The following is a 23,505-nucleotide window of genomic DNA, read 5'->3' as shown; positions in this document are numbered from 1 at the left end:
CTCTCTTCTTCCTAGTATCTCCCCCCGCCCCTCACCGCCACTGACCTCAGCTATCTTCATAGTTTTTTTCAGGCAAAATTTTTAACATATTTTCTCCAGAACATTGTTTTCCTTTTGACACAGCTCAAATATAAACTTGGAGGTCAAGAACCGAATTGACCCCTTTCATCATCATATGCCTAATAATGTTAATTAGTAGTAGCAGTATAGTATAATACCAGTAATAATAATGATAATAAAAATACATCTATAAGGACTTTGGCCAGACATTATTCTTTGTACTTTACATACATATTTACCTATTTAATTCAAGCATCAACCCTGCAGCCTGGCTACTATTATTATCTTTATTTTACGATGAGCAAACTGAGGCCCAGACATATAGGGTTTGGCTTAGAAATGTACAAAGAAAGCACTCAGTAATTATTTGATGAATCCTTAAAATTTCCAAAGCACTTTCACAGTCATTATCTAATGTGAGGATGGTTCAAGGTAGAGTTTCTTCCTTAGGACATCATGGCCTGAGAGCTTCAGGAGCATGACTGAGTTTAGAAATAGTGAGTAGTACTCTTGTCATGTATGGATATGAGCGTTGGACCATAAAGAAGGCTGAGCACTGAAGAATTGATGCTTTCAAATTGTGCTGGAGAAGTCTCTTGAGAGTCCATTGGACAGCAAGATCAAACCAGTCAATGCTACAGGAAATCAGTCCTGAATGTTCATTAGAAGGACCGATGCTGAAACTGAAGGTCCAGTACTTTGGCTATCTGATGTGAAGAACTGACTCATTGGAAAAGACCTTGATGCTGGGTAAGATTGAAGGCAAAAGAAGGGGGCGGCAGAGGATGAGCAGGATCACTGACTCAATGGCATGAATTTGAGCAAACTCCAGTGAAGAACAGGGGAGCCTGGTGTGCTGTAATCCATAGAGTTACAAAGGGTCAGACATGACCTAGTGACTGAACAACAGCAATAAGTAGCAACTTGGGAACTGCTTTGATCCTGACCTTCTGACCCCATTGGTATCATCAGTGGATTTCTACAAAAGCACATCCTCCTGGTCGGTAGCTCTGGAAACTCTGAGGCAGCATCAGGTTTTCTATTTGCCCCCAGGCTGTCCATTTCCAGCATTCTTCCTTGCTCTGTGCGGATCCACATTTCTGTCTGGTATCAATTTCTCCCTGCCTGAAGGACTTCCTGTGAAGAGTGTTGGCTTTTGTTCTGGCACACAGTTAAGTTCCTCAATGACCCTTTTAAGGTTGCTGTCAAGCTTTTTCCAGAGCAGCCTGAGCCTAGGACCATTTTGGTGACTCCCCCTGGTGTTTTAGGTAGTCTGAGGCTGATGGGAATGCAATCATTCGCAGCCCTGTGTGGATCCTAGGTCCATGTGCAAAGCAGTCCTCAGCTGAAGCTTTGAGGGGACCCCTTGGCAGATTTCCAGAGCTCTAGTGGTCTCAACCTCTCCAAACTGACTCTGCATCTCAGCAAGACCCCTGAACATGGCTTGGGTTTCCTCTTCCTGCACTACTGTCTGGAACAAGGTGGGGTGGTTAGTAGGGCTCACCTCACCTGGAATTTCATTTTCTCAGTTTGATGTATTTTTGTAGTTGTTGGTAGTGTGATTCCCATAGCAGTTAATCTTTCATGGGGGGAAGTGGGAGTCCAGGTTCTTATTTGAAGTTCTGAACATTAGCTCTCCAGGGGTAGCTGTTTGTCCCCGCTTCCTCAGGAACATACACATCACCCTCTTCTTCCTGCTCCCTCCTCTCCTGGGTGCTCCGTATTTCAGGAAACATGAAAGTTTCCAGTAAAATGAATTGCTATTTGAAGCAAGCAAAATATTTGTCCTGAAGATAGGCTGACAAACTGAACCCTCCCTCCACTCACTCCCCATCTGTCTTCTCTGAGCCAGAGTCTGAAATGTTGCAATGGCTTGAACAGCCAGGGGTCAGGTGCCAGTGGACCAGCTCTGTGAGGGCAAGGTCCACATCCACTTTGTTCATGCTCATATCCCAACCCACAACAGGGAATGGGCACACCATTGGCCCATGAATGAATGGATGAAAATGTATAAGTGATCACACATGCAGAATTGCGAATTTGGGGTTGGTGTGTACCTGTATGGGGAGGGGGTGAGTCTTGACTGCCTGTGAATCGTCTATGACGCAAAACTAGTTTAACGTGTGTGTGTAGGTTGATTATCTATGGGCATCTCTGTCCTATGACTGTTCCAGTATGAGCAAGTATGGTTGTTAACCAGCATGTTTTTCCACAAATGAGCTGGCTCTTCCCTTACACTTGCCACCACCCAGTGAGGTGGGGTGGTGGAAGGAGAGGAACCACGGAGGAGCCAGTAGCCAGGTTAGCAAGAACTGGCCACAGTTCTGGTTACTGCTGATGAGTAGGAGGGAGATCTAAAAGAAACAGACTGTCTTGGTGGATTATTTTCACAGAATGGAGAGTGTAAGGTAAGGTAAGTGATGATTTTAGGGGGAAAAAAAAGACATTGAGTGCAGGGGAAAGGTGATGGCATATATGTGGCAATCACATGTAAGTAAGGGTTAAACATTTTTCTGTCATGTCTTCGAGTAGATTGAATGCTCCCTTGAAATGTCAAGCCTAACTTTCTGGACTATTTTTAGATCTCTTTTAGTGTTGTACTACCTCCTGTTTTCTTGCCTGGGAAGTCCAATGGACAGAGGGACCTGGCAGGCTTACAGTCCATGGGGTCTAAAGGGAATTGGACACGACTTTGCACGAAATACCAACAACCTCTTGTTTTGGCATTAATTTTCTCATCTTTTTTAAAACCTTACCAATGTTTGCCTTCATCTTTTGGAGATTGGCTATTATGCTTCCATTGGTGCCCTTTTGTAATTTATTCTTTCCATTACTGTATTTGCTTGCTTATTTAAGGTTGGTCAGAAGCCATGAATGTAACAGGATACACTGTACTGCTCTTTCGATAGTTTTTGAACTGAGCTTTAGGAGGTGGGGTTTTGGATTACTAAGCAAATTCTTTCCTTTTGGGTCAAACTTGCCAATAAATACCTAACAAAAAATTCCTTAATTAGACACTTTTAGTTTTTTATATGTTTCTGGACCTGCTGCCTGGGGAGTATATGTTGTAAAGATAAAGGTAGAAATATTTACTTTTGTAGCAAAAAAAAAAATTACAGAAAATCTTTAAGATTATAAGTAAAAAAAATCTTTAAGAAGATTCTCATTATACAATTTTGGTAAAAGTGAACAGCTATGCATTCTGTTGCTATGGTGATGAGATACTGTCTTCCCTTTGATAGTTTCCCCTTCACTCCCCCCACCATTCTAAATTAATTATAAGTTTAAAGGAAAAAGTCATTGTTCATATTGGTGTTTTACAGTTGAACAGATTGTTTTCATTTGGAGAACTAACAATTGTAGGGGTGGGTGTGGTAAAGTGAAAAAGTGCAGAAATGAAAGCATTCTGTGAGCCAGGGCCAGAGCATAGATATTCATTGACAATGGGCTGTGGCCCCAAACAACAGAATGGGAAAGACTAGAGATCTCTTCAAGAAAATTGGAGATACCAAGGGAACATTCATGCAAGATGGGCACAAAAAAGGACAGAAATGGTATGGACCTAACAGAAGTAGAAGATATTAAGAGGTGGCAAGAATACACAGAACTATAAAAAAAAGATCCTCATGACCCAGATAGGTGGTCACTCACCTAGAGCCAGACATCCTGGAATGCAAAGTCAAGTGGGCCTTAGGAAGCATCACTATGAACAAAGCTAGCAGAGGTGATGGAATTCCAGTTTAGCCATTTCAAAATCCTAAAAGATGATGCTGTGAAAGTGCTGCACTCAATATGCTAGCAAATTTGGAAAACTCAACAGTGGCCACAGGACTGGAAAAGGTCAGTTTTAATTCCAATCCCAAAGAAAGGCAATGCCAGAGAATGTTCAAATTACCACACAATTGCACTCATCTCACACGCTAGTAAAGTAATGCTCAAAATTCTCCAAGCCAGGCTTCAACAGTACATGAACCGTGAAATTCTAGATGTTCAAGCTGGTTTTAGAAAAGGCAGAGGAACCAGAGATCAAATTGCCAACAAACGTTGGATCATTGAAAAAGAGAGAGAGCTCCAGAAAAACATCTGCTTCATTGACTATGCCAAAGCCTTTGACTGTGTGGATCACAATAAACTGGAAAATTCTGAAAGAGATGGGAATACCAGACCACCTGACCTGCCTCCTGAGAAACCTGTATGCAGGTCAGGAAGCAACAGTTAGAACTGGACATGGAACAACAGACTGGTTCCAAATCTGGAAAGGAGTACATCAAGGCTTTTGTCACCCTGCTTCTTTAACTTATATGCAGAGTACATCATGAGAAATGCTGGGCTGGATGAAGCACAAGCTGGAATCAAGATTGCCAGAAGAAGTATCAATAATCTCAAATACACAGATGACACCACCCTGATGGCAGAAAGTGTAGAAGAACTAAAGGGCTTCTTGATGAAAGTGAAAGAGGAAAGTGAAGAAGTTGGCTTGAAGCTCAACATTCAGAAAACAAAGATCATGGCATCTGGTCCCATCTCTTCATGGGCAAATAGATGGGGAAACAACGGAAACAGTGACAAACTTTAGTTTTTGGGCTCCAAAGTCACTGCAAATGGTGACTGCAGCCATGAAATTAAAATACGTTTGCTCCTTGGAAGAAAAATTATGACCAACCAAGACAGCATATTAGAAAGCAGAGACATTACTTTGCCAACAAAGGTCTGTCTAGTGAAAGCTATGGTTTTTCCGTTAGTCATGTATGTGTGTGAGAGTTGGACTACAAAGAAAGCTGAGCACCGAAGCACTGATGTTTTTGAACTGTAGTGTTGGAGAAGACTCTTGGGAGTCCCTTGAATGGCATGGAGATCCAACCAGTCCATCCTGAGGGAAATCAGTCCTAAATAATCATTGGAAGGGCTGAAGCTGAAACTCCCAATATTTTGGCCACGTGATGTGAAGAACTGACTCATTGGAAAAGACCCTGATGCTGGGCAAGATTGAAGTCAGGAGAAGGGGACAACAGAGGATGAGATGGTTGGATGGCATCACCAACTCGATGGACATGAGTTTGAGCAAGCTCTGGGAGTTGGTGATGGACAGGGTAGTCTGGCGTGCTGCAGTCTATAGGGTCGCAGAGTCGGACACGACTGAATGAACTGAAATGAACTGTAGTCCCAGAAGGACAAAAAGAGACATTTAAGGTTTCATGGCTTATCTCTTTGATTAGCCAAGATAATGAATGAATTAAAGGGCATTGAAAGTGCCTGGCATGTTAAAGAGGGTTGATAACTGAGAGTTATTTAATTTTTAAAAAGACTGGTTTACAAACAAATATTGCTAAACTCTCAGAAACAGCTGGATAATTAAGGCAAAAAACAAGTCCAAGTCCGTGCTAAAATGAATGAAGTTGCTCAGTCGTGTCCGACTCTTTGCAATCCCATAAACTGTAGCCTACCAGGCTCCTCTGTCCACGGGATTTTCCCGGCAAATCTGGAGTACTGGAGTGGGTTGCCATTTCCTTCTCCAGGGGATCTTCCCAACCCAGGGATTGAACCCGGGTCCCACATTGTAGACAGATGCTTTACCATCTGAGCCACCAGGGAAGTCCTAAAATAAATAAATAAAATAGAAGGAACTAAATGCAAGGGCTTCCCTGGTGGCTCAGCTGGTAAAGAATCTGCCTGCAATGAGGGAGACCTGGGTTCAATCCCTGGGTTGGGAAGATCCCCTGGAGAAGCAGCTGCCCACTCCAGTATTCTGGCCTGGAGAATTCCATGGACTAAGTCCATGGGATCACAAAGAGTCAGAAACAACTGAATGACTTTCACTTTCACTTTTCAAATACAAGCAAGCCCTCTTCTTCTCCAATCTTCATTTTATTCGCCAAAGAGCTACTCTTCATTGGCTTTTGTATCTGCTATTTTATCATGTGCATGTTTAAATAAGCATGGCCTTCCTGTGTTTATGATATACCATAGTTATTATGCAAATTGGACTTTTTATTTAATATATTTTATACCTCTGAATGTCAGAAAGATGGCTCATTCTTTTTAATGACTGTATGTTATTTCATTACATTGAGAGGTACTCTAAATCTTTTTACCAGTCTTTTAGTGATAGCTTCCCATATTTAACCATATGATATCTTTTTACTGTTTAGTATTGTTTTACAGAATATGAAGTCCAAATATTAACCTCAGTCTCCAACTACTCCAGGCTTGGTACTTGAGATGAAGTAACAGTTTAAAACAGAGCTCTTCTTATTATTTCATTGAGAACAAATTTTTAAGAGAAGCAGTCTCTTTAGTATCTAGTCTTCTTATATTACCCAATAAAGCAATTATTACTTTCACCTAATTATGTAGAAAATTACAGAGTTGGGTGGAGGGGGCATGTTGGATAGTATCAACTTCCTTCACACTTTCCTTTTGATGATGGTAGGAGAACTTTTTTTTTGGCCTGGGTTTAAATCAGGAGTGTGGTCATCCATGTATAGTAACTAATGATGAAAATTTAATAAGGATCCTTACTTACTATTTGTTTGACTCCTACAGTTTCAGAATTGTTTATACTTCCCAAGGATATTTATCACACAGAGAGAAATCACCAATAAGAAGACACACTCTATTGTAGTTGCTGGTAATTTCTATTTGGGTTGACTGTTAGCTTTGTTTTAATGAAAAGAAATGTATTTATCAGTTCACTCACTCAACACATGTGCTCTTGTGTCCTTGATACATTCCCACTTAGCTCTCACTTTACCTTTTCCCTCGTCCTCAAGGTCTGTTTTCATTGCTTTGTGTACAGGTTAGTCAGTTTTGAAGTGCATATTGAAAGGAAAACACTGTTTTTCTGAGAGCATGTACCTCGTCTTTGTACTTCTTCAAGGCTCTGCTTTTGGATGGCTTCTTAGCACCCAGAAATGGCATCATTTTCCAGTTCTCCCAGACCAGCTGAGATTTCTGGAAGTGACTTGGAACTCAATTGCCAGAGCAGCCTATTAACAGATACCAGAATAAGTGTCTCTTGTCTTTGCTATTTTCCGAAAGCTTGATAGGCATGTCATATTGACTGATGCTGATTTGTTCAGACCTTGTCATCATTGTCTATGAGCTGTGCATGCTTACATTTTAGTGTCTTCTAATGACCTCAGAAAAATCCATTTTACTTTCACTTTTACAGTAGGCATTTGCTTCCAAAGTAATGGTAACTTTATTTCCCTGGGAATGATACTAGCATACTGGAAATCATTTTGCTGTTCTTGAGAATGATTTATTTTCTTCCCAGCTGTTTGCAATGAATAATATTTAGTGATATTTGAAGAAATCAGGTTTCGATGACATAAACTTTTGCAAAGTGTGACCAGGAAATAGAATCTTATCTTATAGGACTGTTGTGAGCATACAGACCTCAGTTTCATAACATTCCTTGATAAAGTCTTAATGTGGTCCTGGAAAGACCATCTCTTGCCTTATAAATTCATACAGTCACCGTGTTTTCATTTGGTTCTACAAGCAGTGTGATTCCATTTTTTATTGATCGATAAGGAGGACCCCAACTATTTCACCTTTTAAAAGTGGAACCTCAGAAACATGTCCTTGAGAGAATATTTCTAGAAACCAACTTTAAAGTTGTAGCCAAACATTCAGCACCCAAGTAAATATGGAATATGTATACCTTTTCAGAGTATCTAAAAGTAGAGAAGAATTTTGAAACTTGTACTGAATTTATTACCTTAAAAAAATCTTTAAGTATATTTGATTGCATCTTAAAAACATACCAAGTACTAAGTTTTCTTCCTTCTGAAGTCTCCTGGCTCTATTTGTGATATCTTGTGATTTCCAATGTATAATAGAAGTATAATTGAAACAGAGGCAAATAAAAGGAACAAATAATGGAATTTCCCACCCTCTCTTCTAACCAGCCCTGTGACCAAATGAAGTTTCAACATAATGACGTTAGTGAACCAGAATTCTCCAATTTCCTCTAGTAGTCTGCAGAATTTATAGCAAAACTTTTTTTTTTAATCTGTAATGTTGTTATTCCTATAGCTGGTGCTTGCAGGCTTGGGAATATTCTTCTTCTATGTGTTCATCAAGTTTGCATCTAGCATTACATTGACATTTTCAGATTTGTTGACTGACATAGAACAACTCCAAATCAATATAATATTGACAATGAAGCTGTCTCATTTTGGGGCATGGGTTGAAGTTATGCAGAAAGCAAGCTGTAATTTTTAATAAAAGAATAGGTATAACTATTAACAAGTTATTCAGGTATATACTTAAAATTTTGATGGAGTTTTATTGAGAAGTCTTGCAGACTTTTCTACTTTCAATAGAAAACTTGAATTTGCATGATGCATTTATGAGTTCATTATCCACGTGAAACTATTCCAGTAGGTTCCCCCAAACTTGGACATGTGTGAAAGTAATAGCCACCATTTATTGAGCATCTTCCGTATGCCAAGCATTTGGCTAAATACTTTAGCAACTTTAAGATTAATAATTCCAATTCTGGAAGCATTGCTGTGCATTCACATATATAGAGGTAGAGGGGTATGTATGTGTATGTGCGCTTATGTGTAGCCACCAATGCAGTTTTGATATAAATGGTGATGTATATGTATTATTCAACTTAATTTCTTTTTTCCCCACTCTGAATAAGTTAGATATTTCCCTGTCAGTATCTGTGGACCTCGTATATTCTTTGAAACCAAGCATTAGTTCAGTTCAGTCGCTCAGTCGTGTCCGACTCTTTACGACCCCATGAATCACAGCACGTCAGGCCTCCCTGTCCATCACCAACTCCTGGAGTTCACTCAAACTCATGTCCATCGAGTTGGTGATGCCATCCAGCCATCTCATTCTCTGTCGTCCCCTTCTCCTCCTGCCCCCAACCCCTCCCAGCATCAATCTTTACCAGTGAGTCAGCTCTTCGCATGAGGTGGCCAAAGTATTGGAGTTTCAGCTTTAGTATCAGTCCTTCCAATGAACACCCAGGACTGATCTCCTTTAGGATGGGCTGTTTGGATCTCCTTGCAGTCCAAGGGACTCTCAAGAGTCTTCTCCAACACCACAGTTCAAAAGCATCAGTTCTTCAGTGAGACAGTCCAACTCTTACATCCATACATGACCACTTGAAAAACCATAGCCTTGACTAGACAGACCTTTGTTGGCAAAGTAATATCTCTTCTTTTTAATATGCTATCTAGGTTGGTCATAACTTTCCTTCCAAGGAGTAAGCATCTTTTAATTTCATGGCTGCACTCACCATCTGCAGTGATTTTGGAGCCCCAAAAAATAAAGTATGACATTGTTTCCACTGTTTCCCCATCTATTTCCCTTGAAGTGATGGGACCAGATGCCATGATCTGAGTTTTCTGAATGTTGAGCTTTAAGCCAGCTTTTTCACTGTCCTGTTTCACTTTCATCAAGAGGCTTTTGAGTTCCTCTTCACTTTCTGCCATAAGGGTAGTGTCATCTGCATATCTGAGGTTATTGATATTTCTCCCGGCAATCTTGATTCCAGCTTGTGCTTCTTCCAGCCAAGAGTTCCTCATGATGTACTCTGCATATAAGTTAAATAAGCAGGGTGACAATATACAGCCTTGACGTACTCCTTTTCCTTTTTGGAACCAGTCTGTTGTTCCATGTCCAGTTCTAACTGTTGCTTCCTGACCTGCATACAGGCTTCTCAAGAGGCAGGTCAGGTGGTCTGTCATTCCCATCTCTTTCAGAATTTTCCACAGTTTATTGTGATCCACACAGTCAAAGGCTTTGGCATAGTCAATAAAGCAGAAATAGATGTTTTTCTGGAACACTCTTGCTTTTTCCGTGATCCAGCGGATGTTGGCCATTTGGTCTCTGGTTCCTCTACCTTTTCTAAAACCAGCTTGAACATCTGGAAGTTCACGTGGGATTCTATAATGTGTGTGTTAGTTGCTCAGTCATGTCCAACTCTTTGTGACCCCATGGTCTGTCCATGGAATTCTCTAGTCAAGAATACTGGTATGGGTTGCCATTTTCTTCTCCAGGGGATCTTCCTTACCCAGGGACCAAACCAGGTCTCCTGCATTGCAGGCAGATTCTTCGCTGTCAGCTACAAGGGAAGCCAGATTCTATAATACTAGTTCTCAAAATTGCCTGCACATTGGACTTACCTGTGAAATTTGAAAAATTGCCCAAACCCCCAGTACTGGAGAGTTTCATATGATTGGTGTAGTATAAAGCCTGGGTATCAGAGTATGAGAACCAGTGATTTGTACTGTGGATGCTCCAACATTTATTGAAAGAATCCCCCTTTGAAGGACATTAGATATTCTCTATTACAAGTAATGAATCCTGTTTTCTTTCTGTCATAATGTTATAGTGACCATTCTTGTTAATATTTCTCTGTGCTCACATGTAAGTATGTCGGTAGGTTAATTCTTACATGTGGAATCTAGGTGCAGTGCTGCGGTCCATGGGGTCGCAAAGAGTTGGACATGACTGAGAGACTGAACTGAAATGAACTGATGGAATCTAGGAATTCTTAGTTGTGGATCAATGGGCAAGTGCATTAGAAACAACAATAGATACTGGCAGATTGTGATACAGTTGATTTCCCCCTTCTCTGATTATTAGATTGCCCATTGTTGGGCAGAGGGTTTTTTGTTGCCTTTTTTTTTGTTTGTTTTAAACTGATCTTCTCCCTCACCTGCCTTGTTTCCACCCCAGTTATAAAAAATGTTTGTTCTGATTTTGGAAGGTTGTACATCTGAGTGCTTATGGAGGTTCCTATCATGAAGGGAGACTGGGGAAATCCTACGTCAAAGCTTTTTTTCTCTAGGTGTTCTGAGTACTGTGTCTTTGGACATTAGTTTCATAGGCTGACATGAAATTCCTGCCTTTACTCCTCATCATTAGAAGCATGTGTCTCTCTCAAAGGGCTGGGCAGTTCTGATTTGAGAACAGCACTCACCAGAGCCAGGCTTCCCTGGTGGTTCAGATGGTAAAGAATCTGCTTGCAGTGCAGGAGACCCAGATTCATTCCCTGGGTTGGGAAGATCCCCTGGAAAAGGAAATGGCAACCCACTTCAGTGTTCTTGCCTGGGAAATCCCATGGATGGAGGAGCCTGGCAGACTACAGCCCAGGGGGTTGCAAACAGTTGGACACGACTGAGTGACACACACATGCACACACACACACACACCAGAACCACACAAGACCTGGGCACTTGGAGGCCAGAGTGCCTCTTTACTGCCTTCTTTCTACACCTGAACTTGCCTTCCATGGAAGCTTTTACGATCATCTTTCCATAAACCTCTCTTGAAGAATTATTATGTAAAATTTATAGGTAGAATTTTTATGAAGGGTAGGGTACTTCTTTTGAAGGGAGTTTCAGTTTTCATAATGCGATTCCATCATCTGATTCGTTGTTTCTGGGTGGCTGCTCTCTCCTCATCATGAGCAGGACTCATTAGGAATAGCCCAAGCATAGGTGTGGTGCTGGCCTGGCCCAAAATGAGCCCCTCAGAGCAGCACGGGTGTGGAGAGACTCAGCATCTGTCTAGTAAACAGCTCACCACACTGTAATTTGGAACCCAAGAATCACCATGTACTTAGCTTTCCATAAACATTTTTGACACCTATAATGGCAAACTGTGGCTGTGTTCACACTTGTTCAGAATGTTCTTTCTGAGGCAACACTGGGAAAGCCAGTGACCCCAGGTGCTTGCAGTAGATTTTCTACCTTTGTGACTGGTTCACAATGACTTTCCTGGGCGGACAGGCTACCTTCAGATGTCGCAAGTAGAATAATAAATACTTGAGATCAGTGACTGAAGAAAATGTGAAGAGGAATCAGGTCAGTGTTGTAAACGTCAGCGTCGTTGCAGTGACTCAGCTGGGTGTGCTGTGTGGTAACTTTTGTGTACGTGGTTAGATCAAAATATTAAACCTGTTGAGTGCTTCAAAATATACAAAAAGGCTAATTTTTTTAATGCCTTTTCTACGCTGCCCCCAAACCCTCAGAGACTTTCCCACAATTTGCAGATAAGCTGACTAACCTGCAGAGCGCTTGATTTAGTGGTGACAACTACCCTATAGAGATTAAATCTGTCTCATTCCAGGAATTTGTTCTGCTGATACACACAGGAATGTCAGGGAGAGGAATCTGGTTAACATATTTCCACCAAACAGTAGCTAACAAATATAAACCCACCTTCCAACTTCTAAATGTAGTTCTCACTTTCTTTTGTGATGTCCATTTAAAATCCATCAAACATTTATAGAGGGCTTCAGGATGCTGAAGTCTTTTTTAAAGTCACTCACCAAAAAAAGTGTTTGAGCTGGTATCTAAACCCAGGTTATGACTCCACAGCTGCCTGTCATATTGTGTCTGCTCATCCGTTTTCCCCTAACTCAAAAGCTACATTTACCGTGAAAAAGATGAGAGTTTCTTAATAGTTACCAGAGAGTGAGGCTAATTTTAACCAAGAACTTTTTTTCTTCATGGTATTTTTTTTTATTTCCTCTTGATACACTTGTGATCTTGGCATAAAAGTAGTTAGAAGAACATGAAAAGACGAAATGTAATCAGTGAGTTTTAAAATTTGCTTTCAGGAAACATGAAAACATGTCAACCCTCTAGGCAAGTTTTTATTTCTTAATTTTCAGTCCAGAGACCTGTAGTTTCCCTACGATGCCAAGAGACGTTATTTTCAATGGAGGCTTGTGCAGAAATAAAAATACCCATACTTGGCCTTGATGGTAAAATGTAGTTTGAGAAGGAGTGAGGTTGAACAGTGTCTGGTTTGGGGCTATGAGGGTCAGTAGCAGTAGTCACTTCCAGAGGATCACATCTTGTAGCTTCACTGGGGAAAAGGACTTACTTAACATTACTGGGAGGATATGTCATGAATTCTTGACTTTAGAGTACCCGTAGTTTATCCTCTCTAAACCACATGAAACTTTGCTTGAAGATTTGGAAAACATAATTGTTCAAACCAAGTGCAGTTGACCCTCAAACAACACAGGTTTGAACTGCACAGGTCCACTTGTCCATGGAGTTGTTTCAGCAATAAATACTACACTGCTGGATGATCTGCAGTTAGTTGGATGCTCGTGTGCAGAACCATGGTTGCAGGGGGAGCTGAGTATACAGAGGGCCGACTATAAATAACACTAGGAATTCTGACAGTGTGGAGGATCAGAGCCCCTCACCCCTTCGTTGTCCAAGAGTCAACTGTATATATCTGTCCACCCTCTTTTCTCTCAGAATTTATTGGAATTATTTCAATTGTTTCCAAAAATGCCTAGTACTGTTGTTCTTTTAGGACGGTGTCTTTTTAATGTCATTTGCATTTTCTGTGTAGATGGCACCAAAGGGTTGGCTACTTCTTTGAGAAAGTCTGCAACATAACTACCTAAGTATGGTCATTTCAATTTGGAGACACATTAAAAGGTTCTTTATTGACCTGTGGGCCTTGCCTGGTAGCTCAGCATTAAAGAAACCACCTGCCAATGCAGGAGATGCTGATTCAATCCTTAGGTCAGAAAGATCCCCTGGAGAAGAAAATGGCAACCGACTCCAGTATTCTTGCCTGGGAAATTCCATCAACAGAGGAGCCTGGCAGGCTACAGTCCATGGGGTCCCAAAGAGTTGGACACGACTGAGCAACTAAAGAACAAGATTGACCTGTAGTGGTGAGGACTCTGACCTTTGGGGGTTATTTCAATGGGATCAGCAGAGGACCAGAGCATATAGACAACAGGTGATTGCTGGTGTCCTGAAATGCACAAGTGCTCTTTTCTGGTGACTGTGATAGCTTACTGTCAAACTGTTGCTGAAAGAGCTGCTAGGTGATTTAGGAAAGTTGCATTCTTTTACATATTTGCTGAAAGCAAAACTTGGCCTCATGGAATAGTAGAGAGCTTTGATGTGATAAAGCTGGCTGCTGAGTTGTAGCTTCTTGTGTATAAACCCCACATTTAAATTTGTCTTTATAGACTCTGAGTGGGTCCCTGAGAGGCAGGGAGATAGAAACTCAAGGGTGGAAAATGATTTGCATTTCTTACAGCTTGGATTTAAATTTGTTTATTGACTCTACTCACAGACTAGCAACAGGTCAGCAGGCCCACGGGCATAGGCCCTCTGCCGAGGCTGTGCTTTGCTTGATGGGGAGCTCTTATGACACTTGGTTTGGCTCTTCTCCCAGATGATCTAGACGAGATGTCCTGGCTTCCAGACTAGTTTCTGTCACGTGAACAGCACAAACTTCCTAGCTCAAGATATGTGTTATATGGGCTTTAGGGATTTATGCTCTAACCCATGGTTAAAGTATTGAGTCATGACAGAGTAGTTACTGCCAGCTTTTCAGGGTGAAGACCTGGAGGTCCTTCCCTTTGCTCTTTACACGAGGAGGGGTTGTTTTCTGGCAGGAGTCCATGGCTTGGGCCTGGAATAAGGCTGTTAATTATGTGCTAGTTGAAGCTTGGTCTGGCTTGAGGGTGTGCATGGACTTCACGTGGGTTCCTTCCTCCCTTATCTTGGGAGGAAATAGGGAAGGAAGGGGACTGGTTCTGGCTTCCACTTTGCAATTACTACTGCCCCCCCCACCCCCACCCCAACACCTACACTGATGCCGGCAAACATAGAGGAGGGAGTGTGCTGGGCTTTTGCTGCCCTGCTTACATGGTGGACAGGAAGTGTTTTCAGGGCCCTTGTGCCTTATTTGAATGTTTGGATTTTGGTTTCTCCATCCATGGTGGGGTGTCCTCATTGTTCTTCTCTTGTCTCAGAAAAGTCACTGGGTTGAGAGTACTGACTGCTGGGTGAATTTCCAGGAGCCATCCAAGAAGTGGCCTATTAGAACATCCTTTTGGGACCAAGTGTGTGGGAAGGGCTGTCTCTCCACGGGACACACTAGAAACGCCCTTTCCGTTTCCTGGTGCAGAGGATGTTGAAACTTACAGGGAAAACACATTCTCTTTCAAAGGTTTTTCCTACAACCTTTAGACTGCGTTTCATTATTTTTTAAAGCTCCAAATAGTACTTGGCCTCTGGTGTTCTTGGGAAATGAAACCAGACATGAGGAATGTGAGAGGGGAGAGAGATGGCCAAGGAAAGAAGCAAAGCCATTTTTCCCTTTCACATTCTTGTTGATAAGAGAATTTGGGTTAACATTAACATGTTGCTGAAACCCAAGTCTTATGTCAGGCCCTCCGCAAAATGTGGGGTAAACTGCAGCTCTGAAAATAATAGGTTTGATGATTAAAACTGAGGGTTCTCTTAACTTTTCTCTTTAAAATGCTTTTGGGGCATAATTTTTTTTTTCTTGTCCTTCTTTTTATGCCTGTGACATTGTTTCTGAGATTCCAGAAACCATTTGTAATAAACAATGACAATATTTTATTGGGGAAAGGATAATTGGAGAATTAAATATGAAATACTGTCCATCTTGATTAAAATAATAGACATGGGGCTCAAATACATAGTCCCCACTGCGCTTCATGTGTGCATGCAGACACTCTCAACTGCTTAACCAAGTTGATGGAAGACAGCTCACCATCTCCTTTTTTCCCTTCCTTGAGCAGGTAAGCTGTTTTCCTTGTAACCACTTTGATTAGAGGAAAATGTTGGTAACTTAGCCAGTGGTAACCTCAGCCATTTTTTAAATGTGTGGCACGAGTCCCTGATGAGCCAGTTAGAATGATGTATGAAAGTGTGAAAGTGTTAGTCGCTCAGTCGTATCTGACTCTTTGTGACCTCGTAAACTGCAGTTCACCAGGCTCCTCTGTCCATGGAATTCTTTAGGCAAGAATACTGGAGTGGGTTGCCATTCCCTTCTCCAGGGGATCTTCCCTACCCAGAGATTGAACCCACATCTCCCACATTGCAGGCAGATTCTTTACCATCTGAGCCACCAAGGAAGCCCAGAATGATGCATGTATCAGTGTAAATCTATTTGTCAACATGACCTTCCAGTTTCCCCCATATGTTGGGTACTATTCATGTGCAGCTTTGTGGAAAACAAACTTTCCATGTTACGTATGTATTGTGACTTGGCATTATCAAAGGAAAACTACTGAAGGGGGTTTTCTTGTGGACTGTTTTTGTTCTCTAGTGGTTTTGTTATTTTCAGTCATCATAATCATCATCAACATTCCTGAAAATTTGGCCTTCATTTTTTGTCTGTTATCACATGGAGAGTTTTGTTTGTTTTGGTAAAGAACAGTACAAATGACTCTGAGCTAGCTAGGCCGCAGATGGATTGCATTTCTGATTCTTTGCTAAGCAAAATGCACCTGCTCCAGAATCTTAAGTAGCTTTTTAATTGCTTCCTTGTGCATGGCATAGCAAAAGTCATCTGTAATGTTACAGATGGATTGCACATTGGATGTCCCAGAAGTGCCCTCTTCCCCTCTGCAGCAGTGCCAGAAGCTTAGATGAGAAGATGTGTTCTGGTTGAGGACCCAGCTGAAATGATGGAATTAGTCCTTTCCCTCAGGCTGATCTGATTAAAAGGGGGCCAAGATGTACGAACACAGGTCCCTGGTTTCATTAACTGCACATTTTGTCTTCAGTAGACAGAAAGACCAACTTCAGTTCAGTTCAGTCGCTCAGTCGTGTCCGACTCTCCGCGACCCCATGAATCACAGCACGCCAGGCCTCCCTGTCCATCACCAACTCCCGGAGTACACTCAAACTCATGTCCACAGAGTCGGTGATGCCGTCCAGCCATCTCATTCTCCGTCGTCCCCTTCTCCTCCCGCCCCCAACCTTTCCCAGCATCAGAGTCTTTTCCAGTGAGTCAACTCGTCGCATGAGGTGGCCAAAGTATTGCAGTTTCAGCTTCAGCATCAGTCCTTCCAATGAACACCCAGGATTGATCTCCTTTAGAATGGACTAGTTGGATCTCCTTGCAGTATAAGGGACTCTCAAGAGTCTTCTCCAACACCACAGTTCAAAAGCATTCACTGCTCCCTGAATGTCCCAACTAGGTGTGACCGCCCTGATCTCTGAGGGTTTTTCATCTATTTCTTACCTCATACTGAGTCTGGCGTGTTGAGGAGGTTGTATGAGAGCTGAGTAAGTGCATACATCTTGGGCGAAGTGTTCACTGAAAGTAAGGAGTGTGGAAAATGTAAGATTCTGTTTCCATGTCTGTTTCCAGTGGAGCTTACTTGAGGATGGGGAGAAAAACCAAGTACCAGCTTGTTCAGCCAGAGAGAAATTTCTCACTCTAAGGAAGCTGTAAACACCTCCCCCCAAGGATGAAGTCTGTTTGTGGGGCTGCTGTCAGCATCAAAAATGTTGACAAGTAGCTAAAAAGCACTTGGTGATCTGATTGCCTTCAAATACTTTGGCAGTGGTGAAAAGCAGATCTAGAGGCAACTGTGGGAAGAACACCCAGTCTCACCCTGCTGAAGTTCAGAGATGAGACCATCTGTTCCCTTATGCATTTGTGCTTTTGCATTTGACAAACATTGCAAATATACTGTGTGCCCGGGACTGAATGAAACTTGGTCCCTGTCTTTAGGATCTCATAGTTTCATGGAAACAGACATGAATTTTTTAAAAAAACAACAGTAAAAAAAGACTCAACTATGTATATGATGCTGGGGGTGTGTAAAGAAATGTCTGATCGCCTCTGGGACATTTAAGACTCACAGAAGTAGCAATACTGGATTAGATCTTGGCTGTTAAGTGGGGAATAGGTGAAGAAGGAAGAGAACACCAGGCTAATGGGGCTGTGGAGAGATGGAGGTGAAACTACTACTCTGGACAGTGGGCTGGGCGTGGGGTGCACAGCGTTCAGAGTGTGGGAGGAGTGGTAGAAATAGAGGAGGCAATGGCAGGCCATGGAGGGTCCTGTGGTCCAGCCCAGGAAGTTGGACCCCATCCAGGAGACACTGCAGAGCTAAGTGACAAGTCGGATTTATGATGTGCTGAGAATAAATCCCAGACCCCTGAGTCCACTATACAAAGCCCTAGGGTCTGGGCCCCTGCGCCCTGCAGCCTAGTCTCTCTCAACGGCACTCCTGATACCCACTATGCTCCAGCCCCACATATTTTCCTTGCTGACTCAAATGTGCCAAGGTCTCCACCTGCCCTGGGTATCTGCTCACACTCCTGCAGCCTAGAGTCCTCTTCCCTGACATATTGCAGAGCTCGTCCCATTTATCCATCAGGCCTCAGTTTAAATGCCCCCTCTCAGATGACAGTTGCTAAAGTAGCTGTCCCTTCCCACCAACACCATCACCACCATTTTCTTTCATTTTCTTCTGGCATCCCCTATAATACTAATCAAAATGAGTAATTATGTTTTACTTCACTTCATTATTTTAACCCCTGCTTTCTTCAAATCAAATAAGCTCCCTAAAGGAGATCAATCCTGGGTGTTCATTGGAGGGACTGATGCTAAAGCTGAAACTCCAGTACTTTGGCCACCTCATGCGAAGAGTTGACTCACTGGAAAAGACTCTGATGCTGGGAAAGATTGGGGGCGGGAGGAGAAGGGGACGACAGAGAGTGAGATGGCTGGATGGCATCACCGACTCCATTGGTGATGGACATGAGTTTGAGTGAACTTCGGGAGTTAGTGATGGACAGGGAGGCCTGGCGTGCTGTGATTCATGGGGTCGCAAAGAGTCGGACACAACTGAGTGGCTGAACTGAACTGAAAGGCATTTTCTCTTACTTTCATCCCTTTTTCTTTCCACAGAGGAGCCAGCATAAAAACCTGGTCTTTGGCTTTACTGAGACTTTTCAACACAAATCACCTATCAAAGGCAGTATTTGTCCTTATTAAAATGACTTCAATTAGGTCCTTAGATGTAATAGGCTCTATATCTTATTACTCATCTTAGAAACCAGCCAAGACTCCTTAATATTCTTTTGTTTATAGAACTGTTGGCATTTTATTTTTTAAACTTGAAAAATGCTTTGGATGGACTTTTTTAAGATCTTAATGTTTCCTCTGCGCCCCTCTTCAATATCACCAGAATGTATTATTGACATAATTTAGGTTTAAGTGAAACAACCTGTAAAATTCTAAAGTGAAGTAACTGCCCTCTTTGTTCATTTCTCAAATACAGTGGTTGCCCTCCTATACATGTGAGGTGCAGCACACGCCATGGGCACTTTTTCCTATGGAGTTGACTTTTCAGTGGGGAAAGAAAGACCCAGACCAGAAATTACCTTACCTGTTGACTGTTCATCATGAAGAACTCAAAATGCTAACAGGACCAAGATTGTGTTCAAATGGGTAGGTTAGCAAGACTGCCTGCCAGTGAACTTGAGAGCTGAGCCTGGTCCTGTGGCCCTTCATGAGCTGGTCTTCTCCTGCTTTTGTTTCTTAACCTTGTCTCTGAATAGCCTGAACACCGCTTCCCACAATCCCTCATACACACATGTGTGTATAGTCAGACCTGGACAGGAGCCTCCGAACAGTCTTCAGTTTATGGACTGGGAGTGGTAGGGTATGTAGGACACTTGAATGGGAAGTGATTCCTACTCTGAAGACACACACAAGAGATGAACATGAACACTTACAGTTTAATAAGTCTTATTTCCCATCTCCTGGTGTACATCAGCCCCGTTGCTGCCTACCCGTGCTGGTTAACAAAGTGCAAGAATTGCACACTTTGAGGGAGCCTTAGAGCAATTTGACATTGCTGAAATATTGTACCATATTTTACAAAACTATGTTTGTAACAGATTGGTGAGAAAGCCATCCATCACCACAGATAGTTTGAGAAGCTGGTATGTAGATCACCATAACTTAGAAGTTTTTGATAGGAACACTTTTGTATACACATTTCCTCCTCCTCTGTCACATAAATAGTCGTATAAAGTGGTTTTTAAAAAATCTTATCCTGTTTTATCAATTATGAAAGTAGTAAATCTTAATTGTGAGAGCAACTGGAGAATACAAGACATTTTGGGTTTTTTAAAAGTAATCCATACAGCTGACATGAGCTAACTGCAGCTCATATTTTGGTGTATTTCTCTTGTCCTTGCCCCCTGCTTATATATATATATATATATTTCTTTTTTTGTACATAAATGAGACAGTGTATACCTACCTATTCTTTATTTCATATATTCTAAGTATTTGCATGTCATTAAATATACTTTTTAATTTAAGTTATAGTTGATTTGCAATATTAATTGTGGTATATAACAGTGATTCAGAATTTTTATAGATTATATTCCTTTCATAGTTTTTATAAAATATTGGCTATATCCCCTGTGCTGTACAATATATCCTTGGATTAAATATTCTGTTTCAAAGGACTGGATTGTGGTCTACCAACTAGTTGTACCATAACTTATTTACTCTTCACATAGTTCTCTATCATTAGCATGTATTCTATGCCCTTGTTTATTTGCTCTTAAAGATCACGGTTTGATAATTTTTGTGACAACACCTTTGATTGTATCTTTGAATATATCCTTAGAATATATTTCCAGAAGTAGAAACTCTTGGTCAAAAATTGTGACCATTTTAAGTCCTTGGTAAATTGCCCTTTGGAAATGTTGAACCAGATTTCATCTACCACCAGCGGTGGATGAGGCTTACTGCATTGAGTGCTCTCACGATTGGTACTGTCAGCCTGGGGATACAGTTGACAAAGAGAAGAGCAGAGGAAATTAGTGGACTATCTGGATAGAAGACAGTGGGAGGGCGAGATATTTATGGGGCATGGAAAACTGTCTGTTGGCTAAGTGTAGGATACTTTTTATCTTATTTTTTTATGTTTTTAATTTTTTTTGGCATGTGGGATCTTAGTTCTCTGACCAGGGATCAAACCCACATCCCCTGTGTTGGAAGCATAGAGTCTTAATCACTGGATCACCAGGAAAGTCCCTAGGATACTTTTAAAGAAGTACAAAAAACAGAAGCAGTGAGTTGGAATTGGATTTGATGGTGCACTGAAAGCCAATTTAGAATGGTATTGGGGAGCCATTGGTGGGTTTTGAGTAAAGAGATGAGACCCTCCAGGGCTCAGCTCTCAGAAGATCTTATACCTGTGCTATGTGTACCACCCCTCACTTGCTGTGTACTCCTTGCCCCTTCCCAACTCATGCTTTTGTTTGCACTATTCAGTCTGTCTAAATGCCCTGCTTTCTATTATCGGTCAAAATTCCACACAAGCATCGGGGCCAGTTTCTCCCCTACAGTGCTCCTGCTTTATTACATAGCACATATTATATGATATGTCATATTAATTTTGTTATAATTAATTGGAGCACTACTCTCTCTTGGGGCTTCCTCAATGACTCAGTGGGTAAAGAATCCACCTGCAGTGCAGGAGACACAGGAGATGTGGTCTCAATCCCTGTGTCAGGAAGATTCCCTTGAGGAGGGCATGGCAACCCACTCCAGTATTCTTGCTAGGAAATCATCCCATGACAGAGAAGCCTAGTGGGCTCTAGTCCATGATGTTGCAAAGAGTTGTACATGATGGAGCAGCTAAGCACCCTCAAGCTCTCTCTCCCACCAGATTAGAAGCTCCTAATGACCACTTCCTTTCTGTATCCTTAGGTACCTACTGTCACGCCTGGTATATAGTAGATACTAATACACATTTACCAAGGGAATCAGAGGTACTGCGTATGGCTCATAGGACCTTGTACAGGTACTCCCTAAACCAGGAGGTGTCTGCTTCAACAGAATGAAATATTAGGTGTCTCGGCGAAGTCTTTATTCCAGAGTCAGTTAGGTCATCATATAGGCTCCGTGACAGATACTTTGCTCTTAACCTCTTTTCTCCCTTCCCAACTCAGAGATTTCCAGTTGCTAGCTTTTGAAGGCCACTATCCCTTAAAGTGAGTGGAGGGTTTTTCTCTAGAAGTGTTTGCAAATCATAGTTATTGATGAGACTTTTCACCCAAGTTTGCATCATTGTATTAATTACACAATCAAGAAAAACTGGTGACAGATTCTAGAATTGGATTCTCTGATTTGGAAGAGACACCATAAGTCCATAAGTTGGGTTTTATTTTTAAAACTTAACAAGAGCAAAGTTCAAAGTTCATCCCTTTCTTCATTATGCAGAATTAACTATTGTTAAATGTCGACACACTTGGTTCTGGTCTTTTGTGTGTACACTTTTATTTTTAATTGCGTAAATAATGTATGGATACGTTGGCTTTTTATTTCTATTTTTTTAATTTAAATCTTACAGATAAAGCTTCAGGACTCCTTGATTTGCATCCCCATGTCTCATAGTCTAAACACTTTTTAAAAAAATAATGTCCTTTGTTTAAATGAAATTTTATGTTAAAGTCTGCTGTTCTTCCAGTTAAATATGTGAGGCATACACATGCGTCCCATGTAGTATTATGTACTGAGGGCACAGCGGTGAACAATATATGCAAGGCCCCTGCCCCGTGAAATAACCACACAGGATAATTTGAAATGGTGATACTCGCCCTGAAGAACTTCAAACAGGGTAAAGCGATAGAGTGACGGGAGCATTGCATAGGACTGTGGCAGATAACAGTGGTTGGGTTGGCTTCCTGAGAAAGTGAAATTCATGCTGAGGCCTTAATGATGAGAAGAATCAGCCATGCACAGGTGTGGCCAGAACATGCTTGTCAAGGACGTGGATCAAGGACGTGGCTGATGCAAAGGCCATGAGGCAGGAGTCAGCATGGCCAGTATAGTTGAAGTGCAGTGATTCATATATAGAGCCCTAGATGATGGGGGTGGGGGAGGGGACAGTCAGAAGCCAGATTGTAATGCCCCTTGGAGGCTGTTTTGTGGCCTTACATGTTCTTATAATTGCAGTGAGTAGCCACAGAATGTTTTTATGAGATAATATGTCAATATCCAAAAGGATAAAAGCAGAGCTGCTGAAATTGAAGCTGGAGTGAGAAGCTCAAATCAACACCTACTGAAAAATCTCTGATTTCTCTCCCCTCTCCCATCTGAGAGCTGGGGTACCTTACCCTTTAGACATTTCTAACAGGTAACTCTAATCTGAAGACAGTGGAGCCAGGGACTCCTCACTTCCATCCTACCCCAACCATTTACATTGGAAAATTCTTCCTTATGTCTCCTGATAGCTTCTTCCCGTTGGTTTTAAATTCAGTCTGGGGAAGGGGGCCGTGACACAGCTCTGACCCTGTTGCTCTGGAGCTGCCCCTAGAAATCTTTTGAGAGGGTAGTTGCAGGCCTCCGCCTCCCCCTCAGGCTTTCTTTTCCGTCTCGAGCAGTGCCTGCTCTGCGTCTCAGCAGTGGTGTTGGCTCTGTGTCTCGGTGGTGCTGGTCGGGACGTGAATACATTGTGTGATCATCTGCAGTGCACTCTCTGCTGCTCAGCGGTCACTGTTGCTTCTCCAGCAAGGTCACCTGCCCACAGCTCTGAACTGTGAGAGTCATCAAGACCCAACCGCATCTGCTTTCTCTACTTTTTTTTATTTTTATGAAAGTGGAGTAGGGTGGGTGGGGCATTTCAGT

General features: G+C 41.9%; 1 protein-coding gene across 5 annotated transcripts in view; it reads left to right on the top strand.

Moving 5' to 3' along the window:
* Positions 1-23,505, top strand: part of DAAM1 (dishevelled associated activator of morphogenesis 1) — a 180,701-nt gene that overhangs the window by 49,146 nt on the left and 108,050 nt on the right. Inside the window, exon 1 of one of the 5 annotated variants that reach the window (XM_055437064.2) lies at positions 2,109-2,468. The exons of 3 other annotated variants lie outside the window; for them this stretch is intronic. The gene's annotated coding sequence lies outside the window, so the exon portion shown is untranslated. Of the gene's footprint in view, positions 1-2,108; positions 2,474-23,505 lie in introns of those variants that run through there. One more of the 5 variants, XM_055437066.2, reaches the window with a different exon arrangement.

Source organism: Moschus berezovskii, chromosome 9 (genome assembly GCF_049115385.1).
Source record: "Moschus berezovskii isolate FMDL1 chromosome 9, NW_MosBer_1.0, whole genome shotgun sequence".
NCBI classification, from domain to species: domain Eukaryota; kingdom Metazoa; phylum Chordata; class Mammalia; order Artiodactyla; family Moschidae; genus Moschus; species Moschus berezovskii.
The sequence above is the reverse complement of the archived record's forward strand: the minus strand, read 5'-3'. Positions and strand labels throughout refer to the sequence as shown.